A 9,681-nucleotide genomic window follows, 5' to 3' on the forward strand; every position below is an offset into this window, starting at 1 on the left:
AGGGAAGGAAATATATAGAAGGATCTGAAGAAGGGGGAGGTGAACTCGCAGTCAGTGTTACAGAAATGGAAGAGTATGTAGATGAGATGGGAGACACACTGAGAGAATAATTTGTCAGAGCATTGAGACATATGTTGAAACAAGGCCCTGGGAGTAGATGACATTCTGCCAGAACTACTGATAGCTTTGGGAGAGCCAGCCATAACAAAACCTGTCCATCTGGTGCTCAAGATGTATGAGGCAGACAAAATACCCTAAGACTTTGACGAATGTAATAATTCCAGTTCCAAAGAAAGTAGTTGATGGCAGGTGCAAATATCACTGAACTGTCGGTTTACATCATGGTTCCAAAAATGCTCCCAAGTTCTTTACAGAAGAATGTAAACACTGATAGCTGACTGCAGGGAAAATAAATTTGGAATCTGGAGAGATGTGGGAACACACGAAGCATTGCTTACCGTACGACTTATAGTAGATATGTAAAGGAAAGATAAACTTCACATTTAAAGTACTTGCAGACTTAGAGAAAGCTTTTGATATTGTTGACTTGCATAATCTCGGAAGTTCTGGAGGTAGCAGGGGTAAAATACTGTGAGGGAAAGGTTATTTACAACTTGTACAGAAGCCAGATGACAGTTGCAAGAGTAGATGAACATGAAAGGGAAATAGTGGTTGACAAGGGGTTGTAGCGTATCCCCAATGTTAAATTTATGCATTGAGCAATCAATAAAGAAACCAAAGAAAAATTTTTGAGAAGGAAACTTGAGGGAGAAGAATTAAAAGCTTTGGGGTATGCCAGTGACATTGTAATTCTGTTAGATAGCAAAGGACTTGGAAAAGCAGTGGCGACGGAATGGGTAGTGTGCTGAAAGGTAATATAAGATTTAACATAAACAAAAGCTAAACAAGGATAATGGAATGTAGTTGAATCAAATGAAATGAAGCTGAGGGAATTAGATTAGGAAATGACACTTAAAGCAGTAGATGAATTTTGCTATTTGGCTGGTAAAATAAGGATGATGGTCAAATTAGAGGGGATATAAAATGTAGATTGGCAAAGGCAAGAAAAGCATTTGATAGGAGAGAAAGTTAACATCAAGTACAGATTTAAGTGTCAGGAAGTCTTCTCTGAAGGTATTTGTATGGAAGTGAGACATGGGTGATAAACAGTTTAGACAAGAAGAGAATAGAAAGTTTGAAATGTGGTGCCGCAGATGAATGCTGAAGATTAGATAGGTAGATAATGTAACTATTGAGTAGGTACTGAACGGAATTGGAGAGATGGGGTTGGGGGAGAGAAATTGTGGCAAAACCTGAATAAGGGTTCAGTTGATAGACACACTGAGACATCACGGGATTGCCAATTTAGTGTTGAAGGGAAGTGTGGGAGATCAAAAACAACTACTACTATTACTAAAGACAAATGTTGCTAGTTTGCTTTCTTGTTTTATTTCCACATTATTGGCAATCGAGCCTTAATTGTGTTGCAGAATAGTTATTTTATTTTAGCCAGTCGCTAAAGAAATATGGCTTTTATTAATCTTTTCTGCTGAGGCTGTCAATGTATGGTTTATGAAATTCCATCGCTTTTGGGGAGTATTCATTGATGTCCTGGTTTGTCTCTTTTAATGCCATATATTTACAAACTAGTAAATGTTCACTTGAAGATGACAAAGCTGGCAAATTTGGTCAGTAGTATGGAATAAGATGTTTCATTTCAAATATACTAACAGTTTCAGCAGAATTTTACAAATGTGTCATACCTGAAACACAATGTTTTTGTTCTCAAGACATGTTTCAACGCTATTTAGACACTTCCATTAGGCTTGACACTGTCATAATTTCTGTTGTTTGCCCCCATATATTTACAGAATGCCATTTTTCAGTAAATTATAAGCTGGCAGCATACCATGTTTTATTATTTTATCTGCCCATAAGGCTTTATATTTACTTGTCAAGTCGAATAAGAGCTGTCAGTTTCTTGGCTCCACAGATAACCTTGTTAATTCTTTATGCAGTTTGAACAAGTCATGAAAAACTTATTGTTTTTAGTTCTGGTTTATACAAATGTCTGTCTTTATTTTTGCAGAAGTTTTGTATTACTTATTACTAGCTTTCTGCAACGCTTTGTGGATGTAAACCTGATTGGAAAAGCTACGTAAGAGTATTGCATGAATTTAAAAAAATCTATGATAAAGGCACCACTTGGCAAAGTATTAGGGTACTTGTGAGTCGTAGAGTCTAGTTTTGAAATGAATGTTATGCCAAGGACTCTTCTTATTTTGCATTCCTTATCTGAGTAGGATATGATAAATTTCCCAAGTAAAAACAATTGCCATTCAATACAATGACTGTGTGTATGTCCCCTCAGAACAACATGAGACAGTGCTGCACACAACATGACGACATAGTACACGCGAAATTCCAAACAGGAATGCAACAAAAGGTGTTATGAGCAGAGGACATCGTTATAGATGCCATTATGCAGTAACACTTGTTTTCTGGTGCTCTCTAGTAACTGCTCAAATGAACCTATATTGCGAATGTTGGTTTGGAGTGTTACTTTAAAAGTAAATTTTCTTTCATGCAAGATTAATTATGATACATGTGAGAATGTGTGATGGATTTCTTACATCGCAGAATGTTTTAACTCAACATAGCAGTTTGAGGACCAGCCACTTGGAACAATTTTGGACCGAGGAGACCAGCCATATGTCATTAAAATTTTACTGGCACGTTTGTGTTTGACATATCTTAAAGGACAACACACAAAGAAGACCAATATTACATGTGAAACATTAGCCTTTCTTGTAGCTGTACTATTTGTATATTGATTTAAAGCATGAATTTTTCCTATTGTTGTTCATGTTACTTAAGTGATGTTGCTGTTGGCTGACTACAACACGTGCCCTATGCTCTGAATATCTGCTCTCATGGGCTGGCAAGGTCATGTGATGCGCTATGATTGACAAACGTGCATCACAAATGCATAAAACTTTTACCATTTAAAGGATTGATAAATTTTACAGCTCTGAGGAAAATATAGTGTTATTTAACAAGGAAGAAGTGTGTGTTTAACTGGAAAGTCTGGCAACTTTTATTTCTTCTCTATGTATACACCCTGACGTAGAATAGAAGGGTCAGTTGACCCCTGGCGGCTCCCTCCCTTCCTCCCTCCCCAACCATCCATCCCCCTTTCCCTCACCCATCCATCCATCCCCCTTTCCCTCACCCATCCATCCATCCCCCTTTCCCTCACCCATCCATCCATCCCCCTTTCCCTCACCCATCCATCCATCCCCCTTTCCCTCACCCATCCATCCATCCCCCTTTCCCTCACCCATCCATCCATCCCCCTTTCCCTCACCCATCCATCCATCCCCCTTTCCCTCCCCCATCCATCCATCCCCCTTTCCCTCCCCCATCCATCCATCCCCCTTTCCCTCCCCCATCCATCCATCCCCCTTTCCCTCCCCCATCCATCCATCCCCCCCTCCCTCCCTCCCTCCCTCCAAGTATTGTTCTCAGAATTAGAGGTGCTTGCACTACATTTTGCTAAGGTTAAGTCTGTGCCTCAAATGATAGGCACTTTGTTGGAAAGGTGTCCACACTGGACTGCATGGTCTTTTAATGAAGGGATTTTGTGTACTCTGAAGAAGAATGGAAATTAAATTAAAAAGTGTTTTACTGAATTCAGATGATTGTACTTGTCAACTGACAGTAAAAGTAGTGAGGCTGAAGAGCAGTTACTGTCTGTAGGGTTCTCCCCATCTCAGGTATCATATGGAAGGAGGGCAACTTAATTTCTGGAAGGGGGAGCAGGCCAATAGTGTATGCCTGCAACTGTGTGGATGACTCGCCAACACCTGACTTTAATGAACATATGTTCTGTAAAGTATGAGCACACAGAATCAAAGACTTGGAATGAAATTAATGCTAGTTGGACTTCACTTTTGATAGATTTGCTAAAGGTTTTTCTTTTTGTTGCCTTAGTTTCTTTCTTTGGGGCCTAATTTTACCAGGGATGAAATTAAACAGTTGAAATGAACAGAAAAGATTCCTCCACTTTGATGAGCAGTCATCCTGAGCTCTGTATGCACTCTAGCTAACAAGTTCCACTTATTTCTGAGACATGCATCCAATTTGTTCAAAATTTCCCCTGCTGGTACACCCTGGTGAAAATATTGCTGTTCATGGGCAGTTACTTGAAAGTAAAACAAGGCATAGGTTTACTCAGTTTATACCAAACCAACCTGATGCACTCTAAAGTTTTGGATAGCTGCAGACATATATTTGTAATATTTCCTGTAGCTTCATGAGGAGGAAGGCTGAGCAGTCATTGGGATAGTGTTATTCATCACCTCATGGAACCATTTCTAAACTAAGGACGAATGTGGAGATAATCATCTTCACATTCCTTCAGCTTGCCAAGGAACTTAAGTAGAGGAAAATGTTGGTTGTGAGAACAGTGAACAAAATCTGACAAATTCCATCTGCACAAACAAAAATTCTGATATTCCATCTTGAAAAAGACTGGGAACCCATAATTGGATAATGTACCAAGGGACTAAGCATAAAAGTCATTCTCGGCACACTACTGCTCAGTGTAACAGTGAAGAAGAAATCAGAAATTCTTACCTTCTACAAAGTCCCAAAGTGTGGTGTAGACATTGATCAAATTATTCTTTAACATGCAACTATGGACGCTTGCAGGAGGTGGCTGATGCATGTCGTTTACAGTATCGTAGACGTGACAGCAGTAAATAACTGGCTCATCTATAATCAGCCTGATGAGGAAAGCATTCATTCTTCAGGTGATTAAGTGGACTGACGAACAGGTAACAACAAGAGTTACATTCCATCCTGGATTTTCCATTGTTTGAAAGTGGCTACTTTGGTTTGATTTGGTGAGGAGAGAAGCACATTATCTGATACCATAAGTTTTTAAATGCTTCAGATACAACTTCTAATCCATGTGTTGGCAATGGTGTGGAAATATTCCATATAGTTTTCAGGAACACACACACAGACAGAATTTTTCATTGATCATTAATAAACCAAAATTGTTGCTAGTATTTTGATTATGGTGGTGCAAATGGGCAGGTGGAACGGCACGTGCAGGAAAGCTGTTTTCTACTTTGTTCATTCATTCATGTTCCATAGATCCAGTATACAAGATAACTGTATGGATCTGGTGCGAGTCATAATTATACTACCCCAGCATTTAGTGAGAATATTTTTCTGCTACTGCCTTGAAAAATTTATGTACTCTAAAAGCTACAGCTGTTGCTTACTAATGTAATGCTTATCTTTTTTTTTTTTTTTTACACTATGAGCACTTCAATTGCTAAACACTGTACCTACAGTAAAATGGAAATAAACCCCTAGTGCACTTTGTCCCCCCCCACCCCCCCTCCCCACCCAAGTGTGTGCTGTAGGTAACACTGCATTGGAGTGTGACTTGGTACACTGCCCCATGCGCTAAAAGCCATTACCCCAAGTCCTGTCTTGTGTGCATTACCATAGAATACATCTTGGTGGGAACATAATGTATGTAGTAGAATTTGAGGTGGGGGCACCTGTTAAGTGTTGCTTCAAACTTGAGTGATTGTGACATCAAGCAAGGTGTCAAGTCTTGTTGTGGAAGATCAACACAGATGTATGTCCAGAGAATATTGGATTGCCCTGCACTATTGTGCTAATGCCAGACACTGTGACATGCAATGCACCTTCCCTGCTCATGACATACTGTCAGTAGGTGGTTCCATGACATACCAACATTTTGACTGACTGTGCCTACTACTACCATCATATGTTGTAACAGCATCACATTCTGGAGTTGTGCTGTAAGCAAGTTGACTGACTAGTGATTAATATCAAGTGAAATCTTCTAGAAAATTATAACTTTTAATCATGTCATTAATTTCGCAGCTGTGTCTAGTGTCTTGTGTAATGAAGTGGGTTTGTTTACAATGGAATGGGTCCTCACAGAACGCCATCACTTAAGACATGGACCCACAAATAATTTGGATTATTCTATTACAAATTCATATCAATAATTATTTAGAAATTGGGTAGTCTTCAAAGTAGTGCCAATTGAGCCCAGTGAACTTGGCTGAAAATTTTTAAAATGGTCGAAAATGAGCAGTGCATCACCCTTATATCCTCTTCCCCCCCCCCCCCCCCCACATGCCAAACCAAGCTTGTACTCTTACTACAAATAGGTTAGCTGTTTTAGTGAGAGGATTTGACAAGTGTGTAAGTCCAAAACAGCTTGTTGCTATTTTCTATGGTTAAAAAAGGGAAAAAAATGTTTGCTTTTGTAAATAACTAACCTTACTTCTTGACAGTCTTCTTTGAGGGATATACACTTGGTCCAGTGCTCCTCCGGCATCCCATCGAAAAATAGGGTCTGTCAAACTTTGCAAAATACTCATTGACTGCAACTATCACTTCATCTCCCAGCAGTCTTAAGTTTCAAGTTCAGGAACCGTGAGAAGACACTTGGGGCTAAATTTGATGAATAGTATGGATGAACAACCAATTCATGTACTTTTGTTATTGTTATCGCAGATGTGCAGAATGGTGCATTATCCTTTTGAAAGAGCACTTTTTGCATGCCAACCTTCGTCTTTTTCCAGCTAATGCAAGTTCCAAACAATTCAGCAATGAAGCATAATAAAAAAAAGAAACATGTGCAGACAGGCCTTGAAGGCCCAACAGTACTAACCGGCCACTGTGTCATCATAAGCTCTAAGGCATCACTGGAAATGGATATGGAAGGGCATATGGTCAGCACACCACTGATCCCACAGTGGTCAGATATCGTGACCGGCAATGAAGCATAGTAGAGTCAAGTTGTGGTTCTGCGTTTTTCGAAGTGGTCTGTGAGGATTGTTCCTTGGGAATCCCAAAAAACATTGGCCATCATGTCACCATCTGACACCTTCCTCAGTGTACTTTCACCAGCCTTTGACTATAATTTTTTCTCTGGTGTGTAATGATGGATCCATGTTTTATCAACAGTCACAAATTGGTGCAAAAAGTCTCATGTATTGTATTTGAACATTGCCAGATAGTGTGTTGAAGTGTTGTTCTGGATGTGCATTTGGTCAACTGAGCAATTGCAGCACCCACCTTATACACACCTTCATAGCCAATTCTCCACGCTGGATATTACGCACTCACTAATAGAGATACCTAAAGTCTCTGCAATTTCTGAAATTTTTATTTGGCCGCGTTGCATTACCGAAGCATGGTGGTTTCCTTTGTGATGATCACAGTTGGACGACCATGTCTGACCATGTTTAGATTTGTTAATCCAAGAGTAAATGGTCTTCAATGAGGGTGCAGACGCCCTGTGAACTTTATCCAATTGTGTACGGATTTGTGTGGCAGTCCAGCCTCAAATGAAAATGTACAATATCAGTACGAAACTCGGTTCTCTCAATTTTCAATCACAATCGATACACTGACCCAATTCAGGTGACTGTCAACAGTGAATGTAAGTTGTACATTGTTGCAATTCTTTATACAGGCATTGCAATAATCAATCCTACCACCCATGAAGGTGCAATTTCTATTCTTTCACAGAAATTTACCAGACTTGTCAAGTATTTTTATAAATTGAAGGAGTTATTTGTATACCAAATTTGGATGAAAATGCTGCAGGTTGTGCTTTTGTATATAGCTTTCATCGCTCGTTGTCCCCACAAACCCTCAGTCGTAGGGATGTTTTACTGTCAGTAAATGTTTCCAGGCAGCAAGTAATAACATGTGCTAATGGTGGTAGAAATTCCTTCAAGTTTCAGCGATATGCCACTGTCTTTGCAGCACCACCCTAGTTCTATGTGATGAAATGGTGTCTTGTCTGTCACGCAGAAGTTTGAATCACCCCAAAAACGGCGGATTCGATATTATTGGTATTTATTGAATTTATTTATTTTTAAATATCACGTCTTCTCATCCTTAACACTAACGCTGGGTGGGATATATTACACCCCACAAAAAAAAATTTGTACAAATGTCGTATGTGAAATATGTGATTGAAATTGCTGCAGATGTTCCTGAGTTAAAGTTCGTATTCACTCCATTTTTAGCCCGCACCCCTATGGGAGTTCAGCAGTGCTTGATTTGTAAGAAAAAGTTCTGGTACTGTGACTTTCTTAGGAGCAAGGGGAGGGGGGGGGAGAAACGTTATGCTTCTTAAAACATTTTAACACTTTCGTCGTTGAAATATGTTTTCATCAGAGGTACTGGTACATAGAAATTAACATACAATCACAAATCAAGCGCTGGTGGGTAGGTGGTTCTTATATCCACAGAAAACTTCATGTCTGTGTTCACATCTCACACCAAAGTTTCGTCGCAATTTGGTTAGTGGTATAGGAATGCATTGAAGGCGAATACACAAATACAAATTTTTATCATTAATATTCAGAACATGAAAATGGCGGCATTAATTTAAATACTTGTGACTGAAAATTCTGAAGTGTTCGTCAGATTTCATTTTAAGGGTGTCAATTATACGTTTAAAATCATCTACATTTAGTTAATTTATCATCAGCATCTTTGGGAAGGAAAAACTGTTCACTGTAACTTTGAAGATGTGTTGGCATGAACTCTGTCTCCATAGAGCTGAAAAGATTGAGTCTCATGTCGTCATTGCTCAGTTTAGTCTGGCAACTTGGTGGCTTTGAATGGAGGCATTTTATTTGCAGAGGTTCTAAATGGAATATAATGCCTTTCAGGTGTTTTTTTCCCCCACACTGACCACAGAAGAACAGTATTGCAGTAATTTTTTTACATGTTGTTTCCCAGCTTGGCCCTAGGGTGTTTTGGCATTTATAACATTTGAACACAATTCTAAAAAGATGAGAAGATTCAATAAGTTTGACGCTGGAAAAGTGTCCTGTTTTGATAGTTTACATAAATCTTTTTTGATGCGACATTTCCAAGTGCTGATAAACGTAAATACAATAATATTTACATCTGAAAGTATATGCTATTAATAAGAGGGTTGGAACTTTAATAGTGATAACTATTTATTTACAGCTTGTACAAAACAGATGCGTTTTTCCAAGTTTTATTGACCTTCAAAGTAGTCACAAGCATTGTGTATGCTTTTCATTTTTGGAACACAACCTACGACCAGCTTAGAGACAGAAGTGATGACACTTTCTGCAGGACTTGACCATCATTTTGCAGGACAGTGCTCAAGCACATACAGTGCAAGCTGTTACTGATTTGTTTGACTGATTGGGCTGCTAAATGCTATGCCACCTACAAAACAACTCAGTTTCTAAACTGAAGAAAACACTTCACATCATTCGCTTCAGAACTGCTACAAATATGTCAAGCAATAGACTGCACTACTCGAACTGTCAACACAACTGGCACTGCTAAGAGTGCCCTACGACTTCCTCATCGCTGGCAACGGGCTATACACAATGCTGCCGGCCGGAGGGGCCAAACGGTTCTAGGCGCTACAGTCTGGAACCGCGCGACTGCTACGGTCGCAGGTTCAAATCCTGCCTCGGACATGGATGTGTGTGATGTCCTTAGGTTAGTTAGGTTTAAGTAGTTCTAAGTTATAGGGTCTGTCCTTAGGTTAGTTAGGTTTAAGTAGTTCTAAGTTATAGGGGACTGATGACCTCCGTTGTTAAGTCACATAGTGCTCAG

The sequence above is a fragment of the Schistocerca nitens genome, chromosome 2 (assembly GCF_023898315.1).
Source record: "Schistocerca nitens isolate TAMUIC-IGC-003100 chromosome 2, iqSchNite1.1, whole genome shotgun sequence".
Classification (NCBI taxonomy): Eukaryota; Metazoa; Arthropoda; class Insecta; order Orthoptera; family Acrididae; genus Schistocerca; species Schistocerca nitens.